We start from the raw sequence: 25377 nt of genomic DNA, 5'->3' as shown, positions 1-25377 counted from the left end.
CACTCCAGCTGTTTCCAGCTGTCTTTCCTAGGGCTGGATGTGTTTTGGCAGTCTTAGATAACCTTTACAAGTCCTCTCTTTGTGCCCACGTGAGCTTTAGTATCTGCAGCTGTGGCAAGATGTTGCACATGAAAAGTTACCTTTCTTCTTTGCTTTGAACCTGGCTGCTGCCAGCCTCTTCTCTAGGTGATCTGTAAGGTCTCCTCCAGTCCAATCCAATCCAATCCAATCCAATCCAATCCAATCCAATCCAATCCATTCTTTTCCAGACCTGGGAGCCCTAACTAATTTAAGTCATGTTCTACATGGAAATATTTCCTTTTGCCTTTCAGCATTACTGCTAGATTAGACCCTTCTGCCCTTTCGTAATAGAAATTGTTTGGTAGCTTTTAGAACAGCTGACTCCACAACTTCTATTGCATGGAAATATTTAACTTCTCTATATTTCTGTGTACGTGTATGCCTGATTTTGGAATGGTGCAAATCTGCTGTTTTCAAAGCAGCTCTATCTGTTTAGACCAAATGAAGCTGTCACTGGGGATTTGCCTTTCTGTTTATTGATGATGATGTAAATTTAATAGGTGTTTGAAGATTTTTACAACTTTTGTAGCCTACCTTAAAGATAATCAATGACCTAAATCTTTAAAAAAATCTCTGTACAGAATTAAATGATAAAGAGGAGTGTGTAAAACAAAGTCGAGCTGTGTTTTCTCCTTTTTGGACTTAGGCCTACTTGCCAATTGAATTTGGTCTGATATTATTGCTCTGGTGAGAATTTGGATTATGGAAACAGGAGTCCCTTATGTAATTTATTCCATGGGTAGTATGAGGACACAGCATATTTCATTAGTGAATACTTCAATGCAAATCTGACAACAGTGATTGGCATGGACGAATAGCCTTTATAAATAAAAAGTCCTTTAAACTGTGCACATTTATGAGAAGTATTCAGCATTCAAATTGAATGTGAACTGAAATGAAATAAAGGAAGATCATAAAATAAGCAAAGTGAAGCTGACTAAATGCTTTATTCAAGGAATCTGTGGAAGAAACAGGAAAAGGTGTAGGCACAGTCTGCCTTTTTAATTACCATGTTAAAAATCAACATGCAAATTGTTTATGCAGAAGTCAAAAACCAAACCAAGCAAACTACCTCAGAGCTGGGCAGCATTCCACCCGCAGAAATTGTTACATCATGCCTTAAAACTGCCAGCAAGAGCTTCGGGGCACATTAGCACTGCAATGTCGCAACAGTCCAAGCACCACCCAAGGAACTGGCACACAGAGCACAGAGCTGGGCTGTGCTCTGTAGATCTGGTCACAGTTCTATTGCACGAATTCAGTACATAAATATTAACCTTGATCCACATACACGCACTTCTTCGGTAGTTGGAGCAATATTGGAGGCAATAATGCAGTAAAGAGTTTGTTTACAGTTTCTGAACAAGGTAACATTTAACAGGAAGCAAGGCAGATAAGGGACTTCTACATTCAAACCCGTCACATGACAAACTGTATTTCACATTTAAGATATAAAACAACTGTCATTCCTTGTTGTCTTTTGAGCCAAATGTCATGCCTTTATGAGAATGGATTTTAGCTTATTTTTGGCCCAGTAAACTTTGGGTAAAAGGTGATAGCCTGAAGAATTTGCTGCCATATCATAGTTTCTACTTCTTCAGAGATACAGATTTCCAGTTTTAACCAGCTGATTTTGCTAAAGCAATGAAATTAAAGGCTGACTAGGGATATAGACTCTCACACTTAACTAATTAAATGCCTTTTATTACTGAATAGTGAATGGAGACGTGTACTGAGGCAGAAGGTTATTTGGTAACTGCTAGTTGCAGATCTTTCTTTGCCACGGCTCTATTAGTCTCAGCTTACAGGGAATCTTCAGCAGTGTTTTCAGAAGACACAGGGAATGCTGAGAGGCTACAGCAAGGCACAGTAGAGGCAGAGACCTGAGTGCTGAACCCTCTGAAACTGTCAGGATCAATAAGACTCTCTAACACTGTCTTTTTAGTGCTAGTGAGGAAGGGATTACTTTATTCTTAGCCTGGAGGCGGGTGTGTGACCAACAAAATTCTGGCCTCTACACAAATTGAGATCCAAAACTCAATCAATTATTTATACATTTTTAGCAAACAAAGAAATTAATGTTCATTGGTTCTAAAGCACATAATTGCCTTTCATTAATCAGTATTCTGTTTTCTATTGGTTATTGATTTCTCACTTGTCATGCTAATTAGTTTATATTTGTCGGTCTTTTTAGTATCTTTTTTCCAGGTAGGCACTTTCCAACACACATATACTGAGTCTTTGTTAGTTTCTTCTCTATCCTCTAGTTTCTGCAAAATGTCCTTGTAGTCCATAAATTCTGTGCTTCTTGTATCCAATTTCAACTATACATCAATCTCTCCTAGGCCTTGTTCATTGAAGCATATCAAGGTTAGCTTAGCACAACTTAGGGTTTCATTATTTTTCCCAAGCTGTATTCCCACACCAGCTGCTTATGACAACTTTGCTAAAAGCTGGCTAAGAGTAATTTAAGAATAACACATTATTTATAATTTATATATATATATATATATAGTTTACAATTAAACAAATAATTTAGAAGCTAATTAAAGCCATTAACTAAAATTATTAAGAGGTCCAATTGTTTCCAACACTTCCAGAATAATTTCACTACTTCTGTGCTATTTCATAGTGCCAGCTTGGGACATCAGTGCCTATGCTACTGTCTCTTAGTTATTTATACAATTAGCTGATTTATCAAATAATAATCGTTTCTACCATTTTCCCTAAATTATGCATGGCACAGGATGTAAACCTTTCCCAAACTATTTATCACTCACACCCCTCAGTGTGGATTCTGGGCCATATCTTCCTCTTGATGTCAAAGAAAAGGACCAATTCCTTATGAAATTACTGCCAAAACCATACCATTATCTGGAATTAAGCTGGTTAGCCTCCTGCAATGAGCTGCCTTCTGTGCTACACGATCGTCTAATTTGTGAAGCCTTATTTAAAAATGCACACAGCGTGCCAGGTGGAAAAGAGCTGCACGGAGCTCCATGCTATTCACACTTACATGAACACAGGGATTATACTTACATTGTTCTGTGTCCACATTTCTGACATTTTCCTTCAGAAAACTGGTAGCTGTGGAGCGTTCCCTTGGTGTGCACGCAGCAGCATTTTGGGAAGTGTGGCCTTATATTCTCTTTAAGCTTCTAAACTGACTCTGTAGTACCTGAGGGTCCATTATGCAAAGCCATCTATGTGACAGGGAGTATTTTCAACTGCTCACCCTGCAGGATCTCAGAGCATTTTCCAAAACAATATACATGTGTCATTTACTGAGCACTGCATGGGGCTTATTACAGCTCAGTAAATATTTCGCCCATTCAATAAAACCTTCATTCAGAGCCTACATAGGGTTGGTGTCTGTAAGAGTTCAAGAGTTGAAGAGAGGTGGCAATACTAGAGAATATAAAATCTACTGAGACAAAATTTGAACCAGTAAGACTGTTAACAGCTAAAAAATCCCCCAGGAACAGGGTGTGTGATGAAATCTTATGATAAAAAAGCAGCTCACCTGCATTCACTGAAGGTTTGAACTTTAGAACAAAACACTCCAATGCAATTACCCTTCCCAAGACACCAATAAAAACATCTTTGTCATGCCAACACAGAAATAAAACTTTGCAATAAATTCTGATGAAAACCCAGTGTCCAGAACTATTTAACAAGAAATTGTAGCATCGATATTTGATACATCCCATTGCTGTCCTGTGAGAGCCACCTTCTACCTGGCCATATCAGACCTCTTCTGCACGTGTTGGCTCGCTGCCTTTGGGAGACTTGTCATCTCACCATTCTGCAGATGAGAGCAGGAAAAATAACAATGAGTAGAGTTATAAAGTGATCAAAGTTCACACAAAAAGTCAACAGCAGACCTGATAGGAGAAACATCTTCATTCCAGTTCATCTACTGTAAGCATATTTGCCTACATTTGCAAGGTATATCTACCAGTGGATTTATCCTGCCAGGTAGTTGTATACAAAATATGTGAGGTTTTGTGCAGCTGCCCTGACAGAGGTATAGGTTAATGTAACACAGTTATACTATAGCTACACACTCCAGCACCCCAGCTCCACACCTGTCCTTCAGAGTGATGGAACAGTTTTGCCATTTATTGGCAGAAAATTTCAAAGACAAAAAAAAAAGAAATTTAAAATCTGGACAGAATAAGCTGAAGAAGAATGGATTGGGAAAAAAAAAAAAAAGGAAAAGATTTAGACAGGAAATCTAGATCAGTTTTACAGTGCTGGTGAAGCTCATAGGTACTGCACCCCAAGGGAGCAGTTGGTTTTACTGAAAGGCAGATTGCATGAATTGCATGATTATCCAGCAAAACTAGCAAAAGCCACTTCACATGTTTATCTTTCAGCCAATTCACGTATTTCTCTTTCTTCTTGGAAAGAGACTACCCACACTCAGAGTAAGAGAATAGCATGAAAGTTTCTCTCCACTAGCAACCAATAATAATTCCTGGCAATAGCAGCTACTTTGTTCATGCCAGTGCATATTTTGAAACATTTCAAACGATTACAGTAGAGATTTAAAATGTTCTTTTACATGTGCATGTTCTGATTCAGAATATTTAGAAACTTGTTGACAAGAACAGCTCTACTATTTTAAGAGGTGAAATAGTCAAAGGTTTTGAACATATTTTTACAGCTGTATACTGGTGATGAGAGTGAGGTATGGCTGACTGCCACACAGAACTCAGAGAAGTCATTGGCAGATGAGTTATAACCTGCATCATTTGTTTAGGTGGGAACAGAAGCTGCTTTGCTCACCCTGGATATGTAAAACGTAATGTCAGTCAGATGGACTCTGCCTTTAGAAAACTCTCCTAATTTGCTTATACATCCAAATCCTTTTTGGGTTTTGAACTGACTGACGTATTTGCAGTAATTGGAAATACATGTACAGGTACTTAATAACAATACAATTTTTTATTTAATTCTCTAATTGCATTCCTTTAGCTATGTAAAGTTTTGTGTTACTCAAGCATGAAAGAGAAAATAACAAAAATTAAGTTACAGGTCTGAAAGCTTTCTGGATTGTGACTATCCTTTATAAGGGAAGGAACCCTACTTTATAAATCTTTCTGCTCCAAGATCTGTGCTACCATTAATGTGTTTTTGACTCCTCAGTGTTTAAACTGTATCTACATATGTCAGTTTTTACCAGTTCTCTCTCATGGCACTCCTATTTCTGTTATCAAATATGAACTTGGCTGTAGGATCAAGAGGAAATAGAAGCATCAAATGAAAGTAATAATTTGTATTAAAATATGTTTGCAAAAGATTATGTAAACTTTTCACCCTTGATCTCTCCAATGACAGAGGAGCTAAGCTTTCTTCAACTCTTCCCTGGAGGCAACTCTGAGTTCAGACAAACAGCAAGTCTTATTTGAACACAATATAAATGTAGGCCATGTTGGCTTTATAAGTGCTTTGCTGCACCAGCCATCATAGAGGGCGGAGTAAAATACTGCAACTTATCAGTTGTTCTGTGGCCACCCTGCAAAGATAAATTCAGTTAGGCGGAATTAGGAAAGAATTTTGGTTTACCTTTGCTAAGATAAGACTAGATGGATTATAAACGTGCTCCTAGCTCAGTCTATCTACCATCTGCAGCATACAGGGGAAGGGAAGAGCACAAAAAGAGGCTCATCCATTTTGAGTCCTTATGAGGTAGGAATCCTTACTTAGGTTCTGCAGACTTTTGGGCATAACTCTCAAATTAGTAAACCACTTCTCTCTCAATCCCCCATATAAATTAAAGTTTTGTGCTAACAGTTTAGATAAAATAAATTTTAATCTCACACATGCACCATACTCACATCCAAATTTTACCTCAGATTTGGAAAAATCTTGCAAACAGTAAATAGCTTATGGTTAGTGCAAATAAACACCACTACAGTGGTGCTTAGAAAGCAAAAGTGGGTTGTTTAGCCCTCTTTCAGCACTGGCCAGATCAGTAACTGCCTTCTGTAGTAACCAGGTCCTAACGTGGGCCTTGCTCTGCTGCTTTTTGTGTGGCTAAAAGTTGTTGCAACAGGCCAGCTTAATGTGGCACAACTGAGGAGAGAAGGCTGCCTTAGGCAATGCTTAAATACTTAACCTAAGAACTAGCAGACTTTACAAAAAACAGATGTATATACACATATATACCTGTATACTACTGTATACTACAGTAATAGACCTGTATATTACTGGAATTGAACCCTCCGTGGCTGATTGTTAGAAATGCTCTGAAGTAATCACTTGAATGTTAATTCAAGAAAGGTGAAAGGTTAGTAAGGAAAACAGTTTCAATTCTTCATATCATGCAATATAACATTTTTCAAAATTACTAGAGAAGTCTTAATTATTTAGCTTTTCTAACTACATTGAATAATTTTCCTTCTTTAAGGTTAGAAGTAAATTGATTATCAAAAGAATCCAGAGAAAATGATGAAATGAGATAGCCTGTTCTAATGCCTGATATCTGTGCAGCGCCTCTGAGCATTTCTGACAAAAGCTTTGTTTCTCTCCACTAGCTGACAGCTTTCTGATTACAGTGGGACACTAAGGGAGCTGCCACCAAGTGGGAATGCTGGATGTTAGAAGCAAAACCTTAAACAACCTTGGCACTTGGTGAAGAAACAACACAGATGGGCATACCAGAGTAGCTCTCTCACAGCAGCCCTTCATTCCCTACTGCCTCTCATTCCCAGCAAAGAGCCTGGTGTGTTTTTAACCATCTGGAGGGTTTTTTTTTTGGTGTGTGTGTTTGTTTGGGTTTTTGTTTGTTTGGGCTTTTTAATTTTGTGGTTTTTTTTCCACCAGGGATAAAGAAGTTTAAAAAGTTAGAAATAAAGTTTTGAGTACATCTATCACTGTAGCAAGACCCATTTCCAGAGCTGCAAGTAGATGTTTTGCTTCAACTGTAGAAGAGCTGGTGGAAGTGAAGGCTATATTTATTTCCCGTGACTGTGGGGAGTTTATTTTATTTGATGAGATACAAAGCCATGCTGTATACTCAATTTTTAGCCACAGTCTTTGCTTTGTGTCAATGCTGCCAGAAACAGGAATGCAATTCAAGTGAAGGCCTTGCATATAACTTTTAAATTTCCAGGTGGGGTACAATATCTGGTTTATCTTGCTAGCACTTGCTAGGAGGTAGATCCTTTTTCTTAATCTACTTGCTAATGGAAGGAAAAACTGGTCGTTCAGGTTACATGTGGGACATGTGACGTGAGAATGGGCTGATAAGTAAATTGCACCGATAAATTGATTTTGCTTGCTTATTAGCTGTTTTTCCATTTGTGCCAAATACTGATAGACACGGTAACAATGAAATGCCCTTGGGAAATTTAAGAACTATTTCAATTGCAGCTACTGATGTAATAATAAATTCACATAAATTAGTCAAAAAGAAAACAAAATAATTGAGTGTAATGAAAGCTTAATTGAATAAAATGTGTTGGTCTTGCCTGGTTTTAGTTTACAGAAGTATTTATGTCCAGAATGCAGCAGAATTCCTCGTGACATGCCAGGCCAGTGCTGCACTGTCCTTCTCCAGCAGATCTTTCACTGGCTGCTCATTCTTTGAGAGTGTGTGCATAAACCTCTTGCAAAGGCCGTGCTGAGAAAGAGGACAGCTGGGGTTATTATTTGAAAAGCCGATAGTATTTTCTCTATATAAGCCACAGATAAAATGTTTCACATTTCTATTTCAGGCTCTAAACCAGACCGGGCTGTTCTTGAGTGTAAGTTTACCTTCCCAGGAAATCCATTGTTTGGAAAGCTAATGGAATCACCACACCCTGTGAGCACACAGATGAGGCTCTCAGATAAGTTCTTGTTCTCCATGAATACCTAGAAATTATCTGATAATGCTACTGTTAAATCGCAATATCGAAAACCTTACAAGAAATGATACATTTATTTACACAAATCTATTGGGGTTGAGAATTTGATCTGAGAGAGTAAACAAATTAGCAAGTAGGAATTTTAATGTCCAGTCCAATGCAAAGATAAATCATCAATCCGGAACAAATTACTGCAAATTAGCAAGAGCCCAAATTTGAGGGCTGGGATCTTAAAGCAAGAGAGCTTAACCTGTTGTGCAAAAAACACTGGCAACCTAGTAGCTTTATTTATTCCCCTATGGATGTATACAAACCAAAAACTACTCTGAAGAAACATTTTTGCACAGTCAAGCATTCAAAAAAAATTAGCACTTTCCCTTTCCCTCTTGTGGCAGAAATAGGAGCTGAGTAAAGATAGGGAATTTTCATCTAAAAATGTGTTGGTGATGAACAACTGCATTTTCTCCATAGATGGAAACAAATCCAGAAGAGAGAATTAATACAGCTGTAAAGTACTATGAAAATAGTGTAGACACCAGCACTCTTGTGAATGCCTTGCATTCATTTCTTATAAAATAAATCTGAGCAGGGAAACCTTGAAATATTGTGGCAATTAGCATCTTAACTATACCACATTGACATATTTAGAAGTTTGTAATTACTACTCAGTTCTGGAAATGCTGCTGCTTCTAATATTTTACAGTAGAAAAAGTGATGATTTTTTCTGTCTGTAAGGATATCCTAGCTCCTCCAGGCATAAGAAATGCATGGAGATGATGGGAAACATGAGAGAGAGGACTTCCTTCTTTTTGTCTCTATATACATCTAGACCAGAAACTCAGCTTCAAATTAGGTCCCACTAAAAGAGCAGGCCATATCCATTACCAAATTCTGAAAACTTGAAAAGAAAATCAAGTTGCAAAACTCAATTTGTTTATATGGCAGTTCTGAGAGTGTGAAAAAACTGATTTTTAAAGTCATATCCTCCCCCTTGCTCCTTATAGGAGAAGTCTGGCTAAATACAAATTGAATTTTAGAGGAAAAACTAAAGGCACATTTTTTTTACCAGCATAATCCTGACTAATTTGAAATTGTCACTCCAAAACTGAAGGCACTTGAGAAAAAAGGGACAGAGCTTCAAAAATACTGGTCCAAGAGGCTGACATTTTATGAAATCAAGTATTTCTGCTGTTAGCAACTGAAATGAGATCTTAAAGTGGGAAGTGCTGGGCCAGCTTCAGGTGTTAGTGTCTGCATTGCAGCTCATCCAGCTCGTAATGCAAGTTACACTGCTGGATTTTAATCCTGAAGTAGCTTTTACTGTGCATAGTTTTGGATAAGCCAAATCACAAGTTTTGGATAATCTGTCATTTACTTACTCATCTGCAGGGAGGAATGATTGTGTTTACACAGCTGTACTACTCGAGGTTCAATTTAAAGAAAGAATGTAGACATGGAGAAGATCCTTTTGCCTTTGCATTTACATTCCTGTCTTTCCAACATAACGCATGTATCGCCCCTGTTCTGCTGAGACATACAGACTGCTGCTCCTTCATTCCCCCAGAAGAGATACCACCGTGCAGCTGTATTTTCCACACAATCATAGGCATCTCTGATGTTTAATGAATATCCACAATATGATTTTTTGATTTTACAACCCACCCAGCACATTTTAATTGTGTTTGCCCTTTGTTCCTTGTGACCTTTAAGCCTTTGCTTGCAATAAAACCAGTAAACAGACAGAAACAAACTGCTGTGCCACATCAAGTCCTGCTAGAATTCAAGGAGAAGAATTGTAAATGTGGAAGTGTCAAGAAAGAATAAGTTTGCCCTGATTCATATAAACACTTTATTCAAATGCTTTGGGTACAGATAAACAGTCCTTGTGCAATGTTTATTATGGCTTCACCTGCTTCAAGCTGGAAACTGAAAGTGTTTTGGTTAATGGGACAGAAAAGTTCCTTGAGTTGCTTTGTAGCTGCAAGTACTTCTGTATGTTATGCTGAAGCATTATCTCACATCTTTTAACTGCAATGCATCTCAGTAATTCCGATTTTTTTTTTTTTGTTTTGTTTGTTTTGCTTTTTTTTCCCCCCCCCACAGAGGAGGAACCATTGCTCTGTAATGCACTTAAAGTGACTGGCTGTACCTGCTGGCATTTCCTGGAAAAGCAGAATTAAATACAGATTTTCTTGATATCCTTTAATGGACACAGATATAAGTCTTAGTAAAAATGTTTTAAAACATTTCTTACAACACTCCTAACTTGTGGAGAGGGGGAAGTATTCAAGTACTTGAAATTTTTCTACGTGAAGCCGAGACCTAAGAAGTCCATGACCTGATTTCAAACCAGTGGAAAAGCAGGGAAAAAAATCTGAGGGCTACAAAAGAAACATTTGATGGATCCTTTAAAATGTACTTTAGAATTTCAGAAATTTGGTTTTATATTAAATGATTGGTAACAGTCTTAAATTTTTCTTTTTAAAGTTTTATGTAACATTGGTGGTTTCTGTAATCTCATTCCTATTGAATCTTGAATTTTCTTTAACCCTTGTGACATATTTTCTGTAATTTCTATGTTACAGTTGCATTTCTGCAGTTTCCTGACTGGTGCAGTGTCTGGGTACTCATTGCATGTTGACTTCTACATGGAGGAAAAATTAACTGATTTAGATTTTTGGGGTTTTATTCCCCGACTCATCCTCCTCAGTATGTACAGTCTTCATTTAAGAGGGACAAAGGCATAACACCCTTCCACTCCAGTTGCATTTTTTTTCAAAAGTAATTTCTACATGTGTTTCTTGAATATTCTGGTTCTTGAGCTGTTCCTACCCATGTCTTCTTCCTCCTTCATATGACAAAACAAAGCTTGGATAAATTATGCTAGAAACTGTATAATTCTTTATAATAAGCAAAGAGAAAAATACCTGTAACACTCTCCTGTTTTAGTTTTAGTGATCCTTGAGTATTACCACTTTACAGTGATCTGCAACAGGTAATATAGAATTGTTGGTATGAAATAAAGCCAATTTGCAGCACCAAGCTGCATATGGGAGGATTCAGATAAGTGTGTGGTTTAACTCTGATGTCACCTGGAGAACTGGATGTCTTTATAAGTGAAGTATTTCCAAGGTACAGTGATACTCCAATAAATAAAAAGAGTCCACAAAACCTAAGGTAACCAAAGCCCCAAACTGATGCTTAATTAAAAAAAATGAAATTAATTTAAGAAGCAATTTTTAACATCCCTTCCAGCTCTGGTGATTCTTCCTTTCAAGTTTACTTTTACTAGTAGCATAGCTAAAAACTGAATTTGCTTCTAATAATTTAATATAAAGGGATAAGGGTTTAAGGTATTTTTTTTGAGGAGTAGTTATCTGTTAAGACTGCTTTATGGCTCTGGGGTTCAGAGATAGTGAAGAGTAAGAGAAAACTTGCTAATATTGTACAGAGAAAGAAGAAGTTCACAAAAGCAGAATTTTGTTTCTAGGGAGGTTTAAATGTGGACTTCAGTAAGTGTTCATGTATTTGGGGAAAAAAGTCAAAATACCTTTACATTCCATTTTAACTCAAGTTGCTACTCAGAGGAACTTCTGAGACAGGTGGCAGAATGTCTCATCAAAGTGAAACTAGAGTTGCCCTGCTGAGATTCCACCTGCTATGTAAAAGTGTTACCACCTTCTTGCCAAGTGGAAAGAATTAGCTGACTCCAGCAGATTTTGGGTCTGTATCAGGAAAAAGGGATTCATTAGGCTGTGAGATTGAGCACTAGAAACTGTACACCCCACAACTAGAACGAGAATCCTCCACCTTAAAATTGTTTAAGAAAATTAATTTCCTAACCATGGCAGTGAGAAAGTGTCCCATATTCTAGTGTGAATTTTCCTTCCCAAGCATTTCAGAGCACCAATAAGGCTCTGCCCCTTGGTCATAGGGTGAAGAAGTTGTTGGAGTCACAAGAGGCATTTTACACCTAAAAATGAGCTTTTTGTGGTGAAAATAAAATGAGCTGCTGGCCTTTCAGTATAATTTGGGAAATGGACTTCAAATTGTAGGTACCTGCTGCATTTAGCATTTGTAAAAAGTTAGCGCTCTGTAACAGCACTCCCCTCACTAGCTTTTCATCTCTCTCCCTAGTAATTTAATTTTCTTTCTCCCATTATGTCATGGCTTAGCACAGCTCAGGTCACAAATTCCTCAAAATAAAAATGAGGTTGATAGCAGTAGGTATTATAACATGGTTAGAACTGCAATATAAATAAAAATAACTCCTAACTCTACAAGTCATGTGCAGATCACATTTTACCCACTGGCATCTCCAGTAGATACTGGGTATAGTACTGTGTCATTTTATTTGATTTTTAGATCATATAGTCATAGCACAGAATATCATGGGCTTGAAAGCAAGTAAACCAGCAGTAGTTTCCTTGTTGCATTAAACAATCTCTTGAAATGAACTTAATTTCACACCACAGTAAATACAACTGAAATCACCACAAGTGTATCAATGGAAGAGCCCATCTATTTTGGCCTGATTTTTGTCCAGTTTGCAAACATTGTATCTGAGAACTGTTTGCATTGAAAGTACCCTAATATTTTGTGGCTTAGTAATCAGATTTATGTCTATAAAATAGTATTTTCTGACCAGACAGGAAAGACCCATCAGAAGATCTCAACTTTTCAGAATTCTCCTGGACAATTTTCCTTTCTTTTAGAATCCTTCTTTGGGTGACATCCTCCAAGCAAAGGCAATACACAGTTAAATGTATCCTTTGGAAAGCCATGCCTTGGTTTCTGGATCATAAGCTTTAAGTCATAGAATGATTTGTGTTGGAAAGGGCCCTTTAAGGGTCATCTAGTCCAAACCCCCTGCAATAAGCAGGGACATCCTCAACCAGATCAGGTTGCTCAAAGACCCGTTCAACCTGACGTTGAATATTTTCAGGCATGGGGGCTTCCTTCCATTCCCTGCACCGCACACACTTTTGGCCCTTTTGATGTACCTAGACTTTAAAACGTTTTTGATTCATGGAACTGAGTTTTGGAATACAAATCCTTGACTAAATTTGTAGGCAATATAATTGTTAGTAGGTATAACAACTGCCACAGTCACAGGAGCTAGCAACTGCGCTCAGCGCTTGACAACCATCAGCAATCTGCTTATGATCTCAATTTCTCAACTAATCTCTATTATTGTCAGTTAGGAATCAAAACCTTAGGGAAAAAAAAAAGATATATTAATTGTTTCTGCATTTCCAGATCACTCTGGAAGGTTGCTATGGGCACAGAATACTGTAACTCTTCTTTCCATTCCCCAGACAATGCTCGTGGTGTTTGTGCCCCAAGCTCCATGTCAGCACGCAGCTGATCCAGAATGTATGAAGTCAAAAAAGAAAAACCAACAGACACTGGCATGACGTCTCACACCTTACAAACACATTTGTGAATGTTTACTTGTTCTGGGGAAAACAAAACAAAACAAAAACCAACAAGAGGGCTTGTGAAATAAACCAGAGAAGACAAGTGTGAAGGAATACAGGACAGAACACCAATATGCAGGACAGCTCTTCTGAGTCTGGGAGGGGGTGCAAGAAGGATGTGATAGTTACAAAATATCCATCCTTACCAGCTCTGGCTTTTACCGAAATCACAGTATCCTCGAACATACTCTTACTACAATTTCTACTTCACACGCTACCTCCCCATCTCTGCCATTTCATCTCCCAAGCACACTGAAACGTTACCAGTGCATATTACAAACTTTAAGAATGTATGTATCTTTCCCACATGAATGTTTAGGAAACTACAGCTACGTTAAACGCCCTGAAATTCCGCATCCATCCGAGTTCACCCATTTACGTGCACTTTTGGGAAGCGTTTTGTTAAGACACAAAGGCGGAACAGCCAAGAGCGCTTGGATGAGAGCGGGCCTCTCCCCAGTCCTGCTGTCACTCCGCAGACACAGAGCGCTCCTTTTTCTCTCACAGCAGAAAATTTCCTGAGATTGCTGTCTTTGGTAGGGATCTTCGCATTAGAGCCACGGAGCCTGTTTGTTCCCGGGCAGGATGCGCCGCCGCTGCGGACGGGACCAGCCTGTTGCGGGCAGCAGCGCTGCGGGCGGCCCTGCCCGCGGCACGGCACCGCCGCCGGGGACAAAGCCACCCGCGGGAGGGACAAAGCCTTCCCGAGGGACCGAACGGCGGTGCGGGGATGCCCCGTACCGCCGCCCCCGCGCCCATCCCCGCCGCGCTGCCCCGCGGGAGGCAGGACCGCCGGACTCAGCCGGGCGCTGCTGCTCCGCGCTCACGCCCATCGCCGGGCTAAACGCGGCCGCTCCCGCGCCTCCCGCGGGCTCTCGCCGGCGCCCCCCGGTGCCGCGCCCGGCGGGGACAGCCCCTCGGAGCGATGCGGGGACGCCGCCGAGCCCGTCCCGCCCGTCCCGGCCGCTCCCGGGGCGGGGGCGCGCGGCAGGAGGCGGCGGGGCGGGGGGAGCGGCGGCGGCGGCGGCGCTGGCAGGTCCGGGGCGCGCATGCGCGCTCCGGCGCTCCGTGACGGGGGCGCTCCCGCGGCACCGGGGCCCGGCTCGCGCTCCCATAGGCTGCTTCCCCCGGCAGGCGCGCGCCCGCGGCGCGGCTCTTCCTACCGCGCTCGCGGGGGCGCGCGCTGCCCGGGCCGTGCGCCGCTGTCACAGCTGCCCGCGCGCCGCTCCCCGCCCTCGGCGCGCGCCCTGCCCGCGCCCCGCCGGCTCCGCTCCGCCAGCTCCGCTCCGCCGCCCGCGGGTTCCTGCTTCCGTCTCCTCCCGCCGCTCCGCCGCCCGCCGGCCCCGCCGCCCCCCCCTCCCCTCCCCGCCCGGCACCCGCGGCAGCGGCAGCGCGGGCTCCGCCGGCGGCGCCGGCGCTCCGGTAAGGGGATGCGGGGGCTCAGCGGCAGCCGCGGCGGCGGGGAAGGGGGTACCGAGGCGAGACTGCGCTGCTCCGGCCAGCGCTCCCCATCCCTCCCCCGGGCCTGGCGCCGCCGCTTTTGCGACTCGGGCGCTGCTCAGCAACCGCTGCCGCCGCCGCCGGGGTGGTGATGGCGGGGAGGGGACCGGTCCCCGCCGTGTGCCGGGGTCCCCGTGGGCTCCCTCACCTGAGGGTCGCCGGTGGGGCCTGAGGCCGCCGGAGAGCGCGGCGGAGGAGGGGGAGGCCGGGGTTCGGCGGGCGGCCGGGGCATCACCGTCGGCGGCGGGGCCGGGCCGGGCCCGGGAGGGAGATGCGTGCGAGCCCCGGGCGGCGGCGTTGCCCCGGGCGCGGCGCGGTTCCCGCAGCGCGGCTGCCGCCGTCCCGTGCGCCGCGGCCGCAGGGCGCGAGGGGCGGCCTCCAACTTTCCTTGTCCCGGGAACTGCGGCCGCCCGAGGGGACGCCTGCTTTTGGCAGGGAGGAATACACGGGAAACGTGGGCTTTGAGGAGGGACCTCTCGCTCTAGGGCCGCTCGAGGAAGTGCTTGTCTGACACGGGTACGGAGCCATCGGTTGTTGCCTGGGGCTTTTCCCACGGCGACCTTTCCTGTATTTCGGTACAATTGACTTTGGTCGTGGATCCTATTACTGGTAAGGCTCTGGCGATTTACCGCTAGGTGAGTTAGTGCTTGAACGCTCAGGTGTCTCACACGTGTGTGCAGGTAGTGCGCTCACTGCGTTCTTGATGCGCTGCAAAGACCAGGTTGTGACCCTCTGCTTTCAGAAGCTCCTGGCTGGGGGTACGGGAGGCAGAGGCTGTCGTGCCGTGGTTGTACCGAGAAGCCTGCGGGCAGAGACATCAGCTGTAAAATTGCTTGTTGAAGGACTGTGACTTCCTCGGGGCAGTACCTGCTGTCCTTGCGCCCTGAACGCACTCATGGTACGCTGTGATGCTCACGCTGTGTGTTACATGGATGTGGCAAACAGCCCTGTGTGCAGAACATTCTTGCACTTTATCTGCGATCTTGTATTGGCACTTGGCACCTCTGTGTGTGTTTGTATACTGAAACATACACATCAGCTGAGAATTGTATGTTTCGGTATACATGTGCACATACATACGCACATACTGTTTCTATCCCGAAGTACAGGATCTTAATGTCTAGGCCTGAAAGTTAATGGAGTAAATACTTCAGAAAGAGTGAGCATGAAAAGGTTTCTTGATTTTATAGTATTAATCTTATTTGTTTTTCCAAGTAATTTTCCACTGCAAGTCATCAAAAACTTCAGGAAAGTCTGGACTGCAAAAGCAAATAAGTGGCCTACTTGCCTGTGCTGCTGGTGCTTGGGGTGCTTTTACAGATGACTGTTACAATTCCTTTCATTATTAAAGAAAACTAGTTGGTGACTCTGCTTTGATGTATTTCCAGTAGCGTCTGTTTCTCTGGTTATTGCAGGTATGCTTACTGCCAGATTTTTATTCAGGCTTGTTAGGGTTTCATATGTATATGTACCTTAAGCAGGCACACTAACATATTGTGAAGTTTTCATGTTTTCCCAACTGCATGTAACAAGAAAGCCTTTTTCAAAGTTGAAAGTATACTCAATTATTCATATTTTCTGAGCAAGAAGTTCAACAGTGAGGGAAAGGCAGGAATCAACTTGGAGTGTTCAATCAGGAAAATCCACTCTTTTAGTGATGTAGCTGCCAGGACATTTGTCAACTGGGAAATACAGGTCAGTTGAAAATTGTGGCTTTCTTTCCCTTTTAGTCCATTGTCTTTGTTTGTTTAAAATGTTGGTGGTTTCATGAGTTGAACAACTGAAAATATACTAGTTCTAGGTAATATGAGAAAAAAATAAGTTTGCTATACTTGCTGGAGTAGAGATGGAGCTACTTCACCTTAAGTGAATGAGTAAAGGTTGTACTAAACCACATAGGGGCTTCCTTTTGGTTTGACATCTGTGGTTTATGATCACTTTATTGAGACTGCAAATAGAGACTTGATTGTATAATTTAATTCTTATATATTACAAATATTGCACACCATTCATAGTGCAAAAATTTTAGTTTTGGTCCATTTCTATCTTTGTGTGGCTGTATGGAATTGGCACTTTATCTGTCAGATCTTTTCTAAACCAAATGATTTTCTTAGGCTCGGAAGGTATGCAGTTAAAGATAATAAATTATAATTTTATTTATAGTTCATCAGATCAGTCTGTTCATTGACATTTCAGTGGATAAAGATGAAGAATGTTTGGGTTTGAGTATTTATATCTTGATGCAGAGTCAGAATTAAAGTAAAAAATCATTACTATAATCTTAGGCTGGTCTGGAGGGGGAGCTAGTGTCAAAGCAAAAGTGACTTAATTTTCTGGACTCCTTCAAAAGCTTGTTGTTTGGTCGTAGAATATGCTTCTAATACAATAAGAAAAACAAATATAAATGATGCATGCTATGTATGATTGCATTAATATGCATCTCTTGTATGATGAAAATAATCTGCAAGTGAAGTGATGCGTGATTTTTTTAGGGAAATAGAGTATGTCCTTTGCTATTGTGCTACAAAAACTGTGTCCAAAGAACTTTGAAGTTGCAAGATCAAGCTCTTATAAATCATGAAATGGCAGAATTAGAGATTCTTGTAAGACAGGTAATGTGGTTTATAAATGTAGGGTTAAATGTTACTTTTTCCCTACAATGTTGCTTTCAGTATATAGCATAGGATGGCATAGATGGTGTTCAGTGTGTGATATTGAATCCTTTTTCTTGGTATCAAATAATTTGTGGCCTCACTATTTGTTTATGTGCTGTTCATACTGTACTTTCTTAATTTCCTCTTTTGCTGTTTCATTACCTTCAGTCTCTAGTGCCTTCATGTTTCATTGGTAATATTTTCACATAAGTCTCCTGAGATATATTATGTATTCCTTTGTGTTGAATATCCAATTTAAGACCTTTATGATATGATTTTTCAAAATAATCTATCAGTGTTTTAATGATTTATGTGTTCTAAAATGTTTTCCCATAAAGGTCTAATTTGCTAACAATAATCTGGCTTTTTTTTGGGTTGTTTTTAATAAACCCCTCAACAGGGATCCATGAATACATATCTAGAAAAGACCTCATTGCTTGATTTGTAGTATGGTGTGTGTTGATTTAGACTGCAAATATAAATACTTAAATCTGTTGCAGTGTTAACCCCAAGGTACTAAGACCATAATCTTGATGAAGAGTAGATTGCTCATTAAAGGTTTGTGGGGGTTTTTGTTATTTTTTTTTTCTTTTAAGGATGATTTGTGTGCAAGAAAGAAGAAGAAAATAAAAATTCTCAGAACAGTATTAATTCCCTCACTTTTCCTACAATACCTATATTACTAACAACACACTTGCCAACATTTGCAAGTGTGTATGGCAAGGTCCTTATATAATATAATGTTGTTATTTTTTTTTTCTGACACTTCTAACTCGGCAAGAGTACCTTGGGCACAAGGGCACGGAGAACAAGATCAAATAACCTTTAATTTTTGTGATGTGACTATATATTTTTTTGCTCCAACGGTTAGATTTTCAATAGTCAACTGTTTAAAACTCCATGAAATTCTTTGCACATAACCAAAATGTTCAACATTCTAGATTAAAAAAAAAGTCAGCAGGCCTGATGGACAGGAGCAAACCCTCTGTCCTGTGGGATAGCACGTATGACTAATACACATATAGCATATAGATCTTTAAAAATGCTGAAATTTGTCTATTTTGCCATGAGACTTGTGCCACTTGAGCTGGCTGGGAATGTGATACTACTAATTTGTAATTCAGCTGTGCTCCAAATGATGTTGTCTGTGTATGGTTTTCTGAGATTTTTAAATGTTTGAAATTAGAGGTGGAACTCTGGAATCTTGGGTTCTATTCCAGGTTCTGGGAATGAGCATGTTCTGTTGAATGCTGATTTTTCTACTTATTCCTTGTGTGATATCTCCCTGTCCCAATCTTCTTTGCCCTATTCTGAAATTTTTATCACAGTCCTATTTTCCCCAAGTAAACAGTTTGTTTCTTGCTAAAGGGCTTCTTATCTGACATCCAGTACTGCTGTGTTTAGAGATTCTAACTAATAAATTGTTTATCCCACTTTCTTTCACAATTTGAATCCTTTCTAGCTTTTCACAGTCCTGTGTGCTGGTCTCAGCAGACCACTACCCTCAGTTTCACATCCAGTTCTCTGTCATAGAAGGGACCTCTCCTCTCTGTGCTGTGCATGTCCACTGGCTCCTGTAGTTCCATCTTCTGTAGTTTTCCACTTTCAATTTTGTGCTTCATTTTTCCTGACTTCCCTCATCTGAATTTTTTCCTATCCTGCTTGTCTTCCTACCCATCTCGGTCTGAATCCCAAACTCAAGATTGTGTTCACTGTGTCATCTGTATCAGCTTTTTCCCCAGTTGCAGTTCTTTCTTTTGTCAACTTTTATTGGTTCCTCTCTTTTCCACGCTTTTGTTTATGTGGATAGCTTATGTTTTCATACTTGTTGGATCCAGCAGGTGTACTACTGAGAATAAATTTAGAGGCCAGTGCTCCATCCTGATAGTCAGAAAAACAAGCAGGCCTATCAAAAGATGAGCTTGACTTTGTGAGGAACTCATGTTTGAGCTGTGGTGCAAAAACCGGATATACAAGCCGGGGCAGCTGGGACAGGCTACAAAGGAGAAATTTAGAAAAATTTTCCTGGTATGTAGGGATGGCATCAAGAGAGGCAGTGCTCACCTAGAGGTGACACTTAGGAGTGAGATCAAGAGCAGCAAGAAGAGTTTCTTCTGGTATTTGAGCAGTGAAAAGCAGGACAAGTAAAATTCGAGCTTCTTTTGGAATGTGATGTGTCATAGTGACAGTGGATGCAGATAAGGCTGGGGTACCCTGATCCCTCTGTTCTTTAGGGAGTCATTGCCAGCAAGGTCTCCCAGGCCTCTGTGCTTAGGAACGAGGGTTTGAGGAGAGTGGCTGCCAGCAGGGGCTGAGGATTCAGTCGGGGATTATTGAGAGAACTCAAATCCTGCCAGTGCATGGGGCCAAATGGACTGTGCCTGTGAATGTTGATAGAGCTGGCCAGGGTCACAGCGAGGTCCTTCCCCATCGTCTTTGAAGCATCTTGGGTACCAGAAGACCCTCCTAATGGCTGAACAAATACATTTGTTGCACTCTCCAAAAAAGGCCAAAATACAACCCAAAAGAGCTACAAACTGGGTAGCTTCCTTTTTGTCCCTGAGAAAATAAGGGCATGGTTGTTCTTGGAGCACATTTCTGGTCACAAGAAGGAAGTGAATGGGAGCAATCAACATGGATTTATCAAAGGTATAATCATGCATGATGAGGCAGATTGCCTTCTGTGGTAAGCTGACTGAATGTTTGGTTGAGGTAAGAGTTTTGCAAGATTTTCAACTCTGTCTCCAACAGTTTTCTTGTATCCAGATTTGGACATTACAGATTGCTGGAGAACTAAATGATATAAAAAAAGACTGGTTGGATGGATGGCCTCAGAAAGAATTGCTTCGTACTGGGAGGCTGGTAACAAGAGGGGTACTGCAGGGATTTGTCCTGAATAGTGACCAAGTGTGCTCTTCTGCTTGCAGATGACACCAAACTAGGGGGAAATAGTTGCTGTGCTTGATGATGGGGCTTTGTCACTGTGAGCACAAGGCTCACATCTGGAGCTTTAGTCAAGAACAACTGTAAAGTCCTACGCTGGTGAAAGAGGAGCACCTTGCAGTGATACAGGGTGGGGACTGACAGGCTGGAAAGCAGCTCTGCTGGCAGACAGCACTCTGACCATGGATCAGCAGCAGCATGCCCCTGCAGAATCACAGAATGCTTCCCAGCTACCAAAAAAGCACAGCACTGAGGGCTGCTAAGGAAAAGAAAAAATAATGAACTCTATCTCAGTCAGACCCTATACAAAGGGACATAAAAGATTGTCCAGTTCCACTGCCCTGCAATGGGCAGAGACACCTTCCACCAGACCAGGTTGCTCAGAGCCCCATCCAGCCTGGCCTTCAACACTTTCAGGGATGGGACATCTATAACTTTGCTGGGAATCGTGGTCCAGAGTTCCACCACTTTCACAGTAAAAAATTTCTTCCTAGTATCTTATCTAAACTTTCCCTCTTTCAACTGAAGGCAATTCCCCCTTGCCCTGTCACTGCATGCCCTTGTCAGAAGTCCCTTTCCAGCTGTCATGTAAACCCCTTTTAGGTACTGCAAAGTGCTCTAAGGTTTTACAGGAGCCTTCTCTCCTTTTCCTTTCCCTTTCCCTCTTGCTCTCCACAACCCTGACTCTCAGCCTAAAGCGAAAAGGAAAACAACATCCTGCACTCTATGGGAAGGAACATAGCCAGCAGATGGAAGGAAGTGGTTCTCCCTCTCTACTTGGTGCTCATTAGACTGCATCTAGAGTGCTGTGCCCAGTTTTGGGATTCTCAATACAGGAAAAACATTGATAAATAGAAGTGAAGTTGGTGGAGGACTACTGAGATGATTAGGGAGCTGGAACACTCGTCCTGTGAAGAGAGGGTGAGAGAGAAAGGTTTGTTCAGCTGGAGGAATTGGTGATCTCAGTGGGATCAAACAACAATATACTGGTTTTTTTGACTGATGAGATGGAGTCAGGCACTTCTACTGAAATGTGTGTGGAGAGGACACGAGGCAGTGTTCATAAATTGAAACCAAGAAGGTTCAGGCTGGATATAAGGAAAAACTTTCCATGAGTGCATTGAAGCCGTGCAAGAGCTTGCCCTGAGAAGCTGTGTAGCTTCTGTCTTAGAGGTGTTCAGGACCCGAATAGGAAAGCTGAGCAACCCATTCTTATTTCATATCTGACTTTGGGCAGGAGATTGGACTGAGGGACATGTGGGGGTCCCTCCCAAACTCTGTTATCCTGTGAGTCTACAGCTGTGTATCTTTAGTTCCCTGAAGCCTTACAGGAATGGAGTAAGTACAGACAGAATATGTAGGTGGCTGGCTCATTGCAACATATCAAAACAAAATCAGTAACATTACAGTGAGCTTGAAAAAAGCATCACTTGTATGTCAGGCTAAGCATTTTGCTGTCTAATAGAAAGATGCATGTAGAGCTTAAAGCATACAAGTGATTGAACTTTTTGAAGAAAAATAATCTTCTGTAATGAGGCGAAAGTGTATTTTCATGTAGCTTTCCTTGGAAAGAGGAATAATATGTTTGGCATACCATGTAAACATTGCAGCAGCTTTGACATGGACATCTGGCACAGAATGGGTCATCTTGAAAAGCCTTTGGCAACTTAAACTGAAAAATGATTCTTCTACAAGGAAGTATCTGTCAGCCTTAAAAATTGGTGATCTCTTTTGGTCATTTGTCATGATAAGTATGTAAATTCATATTATGTAGCTCATAATGTATCATTTTAAGCTGGTGATTTTCTGACAGTGTGTTAAATCAGTTGCAATCAATTCTGATTTTTCCCCCCCACCCCCAAATATTATATACTAAATCCCTCACATGATTATTGTTTCTTCCTGCTCTTTTCTCCCTCCCCTGCCACATTTTCAGGATGGGGAATAAATAAAGGAAGAGAAGTAGTTCTAAGATGCAAGGAGCCCAGTAACTGTTTTGGAAGACTTTTGGCTATGGCTATAAGTCTTCAAATCAGAAGAGCTGCCTGTTGCAGAAAATTACTGTGAAATAACAGGCTGGGTGTATACATATATTTAAAATTTATTTTTCATTTTTGTTATTGAAGTATGAGATGTTATATGAGGAATGATCTTTTTCTGAGTTTTTTGCCTCTTCATTTATATTTGCTAACCTGTACTCTTTAGCTATCCTCCCTAAAACAAATGGTGATTTCTGTAGCAAAACACAGTTTCCATGAATCAACAATTATATTTCGTTCCTTCAAATATTAGATATTTATAAAGAATAGTGTGCATAATTTATTTTCAGAATATAGAACACAGTAAAAATAAATACTTCATCTGTTGATTGTTCTCGAACTTGATGAAGTTTGAGCTGCTACAATTGCTTTGTGGTAGCAATATTCTGAACGTAAATGCTTTGTAGGAATGTGCTTTCTTTATATGTTTGCTTCCTAATCTTATAGTATGATGAATAATTTTCTGTAATGTTAGAGAATTTCTTTTGTGAGGCAGTTAATGGCAATAAATATCCCCATGACATTATTAATTCTGCATGCTGCAGACTCTTAAGAAGCTTGTGGAACATTGCTGTGAATATCTTAGGGACATCAATTTTGACTTGCTGAGAATTAAACTCTTCAAAGCATTGCTCTTACAAAAAGTTTTGTAAAAGAGCAGTAGGAATTCTCTTTCAATAACCTCCCAATGTTTGTCTTTAGTTTATTATATTAGTTATGTTGCTCTTCACCATAACATGTTTGCATACAGTAACTTTTCAAGGTAAATCTGATTTGTATGGGTACTGATATATTTGTTAAGCTTTTTGGAGTTTATTTTTTTGAGGGTGTTTTTGTGCATGTATATAATAAATACTAAAGTAAATACTTATCAATAAGCTGTTTATTGAAGAAATATGTTCATAAAACATATTTGTAAAAATATTTATTTAAATTATTAATGTATTCAGTTACAAAAATTTCTTCTTAAAACTCTTTGCCTCTAAGGAGAATCTTGTTGCCCAAGCTCAGAATGTGAGCTTTCAGATTGCCTGGAACCTTTGTCTCTAGCTCTGTGTCTCTATTTATGATGATAAAATATGTAGTATTCCGGATATGCTATACTTAGCTGACATTTTTTCTCCTTTTGGGTGTTTGCTAAACAACTTCCTTTGTTTGACAACCAGCGCTCACATGGCAACAGAAAAACTGTTCCCTCTCAAGGGTACAACCATCTGATGTGGATGTAATGTGTTGATGGATACTCTCTCCCCCCACCCCCTTTTTGATTTTCTTCCACCCTGAGTTGTATGAAACCATTCATGGCAGGGCACCTGTCTTTAGTTTCTCTCAGCTGCCTAGGCAAGCATTGGTTTCTTATTTAGGGCAAGATTTGAATATGCAGGTGAAAAACTTAATGCGAAACATAAATGTTTTCCTTACCTTTGAACGTTTCACTGGGACACCTTTGTGGTGTTGTGCCATGTCTCAGTATGCTTAGATTGTCTCTGCTCCTCCTTTTTCTGTAGTCTGGGGTTTAGAATGACTTGTTCACAGTTTACAATCTTCTTGATGCATGTCTTCACATTTCTGTTCAATAACTAAATCTGTTTCACAGTTATCTTGGGATTTGTTTTTTAACAGTACAGCATCTGACTTCTTGATCTGTCTATTGCTTGGGGTGTTTTTAAGTTATAGCAGCTAGGACAGCATGAATTACACCTTTCTCCTCATGTAGCCCACTGGAGGCATTCAGTGGCATTGAAAGATGTTCTCCTTGAGTTATTCCTCGTTGCAGATGCCTACTCAGCAGTCTGGGTTTTGGATTGAACTGCTAGACATTCTCTTTGCAATGGTTTTTGTCTTTTAATGTCAATGACGTGGTGCTGGATTAGGCGTCAATACTCTGAAGTTTGCTCTGCCAGGCTGTAAAGATGGATGGCAGTTTTGGTAATATGGCAGTATACATTACACCCTATGACAATATTTTCAAATTCTGCAGATACATACTTTGTGTACTTCCTCGGGAGCAGGGGATGTTCCCTAGCAGGTTGTTGATTTTTTTTTTTTTTTTCTGATGTATTTTTTCTGTGGCAGCAGATCCTTGTAATGTGCATGAGAAAACCCTTTTATCCTTCTTCACTTAAGTACAACGGATAGTGCTCTTACAGATGAGGAATTCTGTATAAGTAGAGCAAAGAAATGTTGGTCTCTCAAGGAGCCTGGCATCCATATGAGATACAGAGAGATCAGCATAATTCAAAATGCTTGTTTGATTTTTCTGTACAATGTACTGCAGCATCATGCATAGGTAATGTTAATAATTCTGCAAATTCTGTGTCTACAGAAGAGCTGAGAGAACATGGTCTGTATTCAGTTGCTTGCTCTTAAGACCCTTCTGTATGTGTGCACAAAGTCACTAGCAGTTTATCCTTAGGCACAGTGAACACAAGAATAGGAAATATCCCAAGTACCGAAATCTGACATAGGGCCATGAAGCCATGTGTTGAGATGTAACAGGATATGCTGGCATCTCTTCACCAGAGATGTTTTGCTGCTAGACTTTCCATAGAATGAGTTTGAAATACTGTTTTACAGAGCATTGATTTTTGCTTACTTCCATATCCACTGTTTCCTGAAGTCCTGCAGCAGATAAGGTCCCACTGTCCTGGCTTTGAACAGACAGTCACAGTTTTGTGACCAACTGTATTTTCAGTTAAGATTTCCAAGACTGTGCTTTTTATGGCACGTGTTCTTATGTAGATTGTGAGTACATTTTCTATTCCAACTGTATTATTCCCAGGTTTGCTGTTTGAGTGCTGTGGCTCTGGGGTGGGCTTGCTCA

The 25377-nt window shown here is 41.0% G+C and overlaps 1 protein-coding gene across 2 annotated transcripts in view; it reads left to right on the top strand.

Moving 5' to 3' along the window:
• The first annotated feature begins 14822 nt into the window (after window positions 1-14822).
• The window catches only part of FUT8 (fucosyltransferase 8), a 96846-nt gene continuing 86291 nt past the window's right edge, over window positions 14823-25377 (top strand). Inside the window, exon 1 of one of the 2 annotated variants that reach the window (XM_014881897.2) lies at window positions 14823-14839. The gene's annotated coding sequence lies outside the window, so the exon portion shown is untranslated. Of the gene's footprint in view, window positions 14840-15407; window positions 15553-25377 lie in introns of those variants that run through there. The other variant, XM_088166836.1, reaches the window with a different exon arrangement.

This window comes from Sturnus vulgaris, chromosome 6 (assembly GCF_052056855.1).
Source record: "Sturnus vulgaris isolate bStuVul1 chromosome 6, bStuVul1.hap1, whole genome shotgun sequence".
Taxonomy (NCBI): domain Eukaryota; kingdom Metazoa; phylum Chordata; class Aves; order Passeriformes; family Sturnidae; genus Sturnus; species Sturnus vulgaris.
The sequence above is the reverse complement of the archived record's forward strand: the minus strand, read 5'-3'. Positions and strand labels throughout refer to the sequence as shown.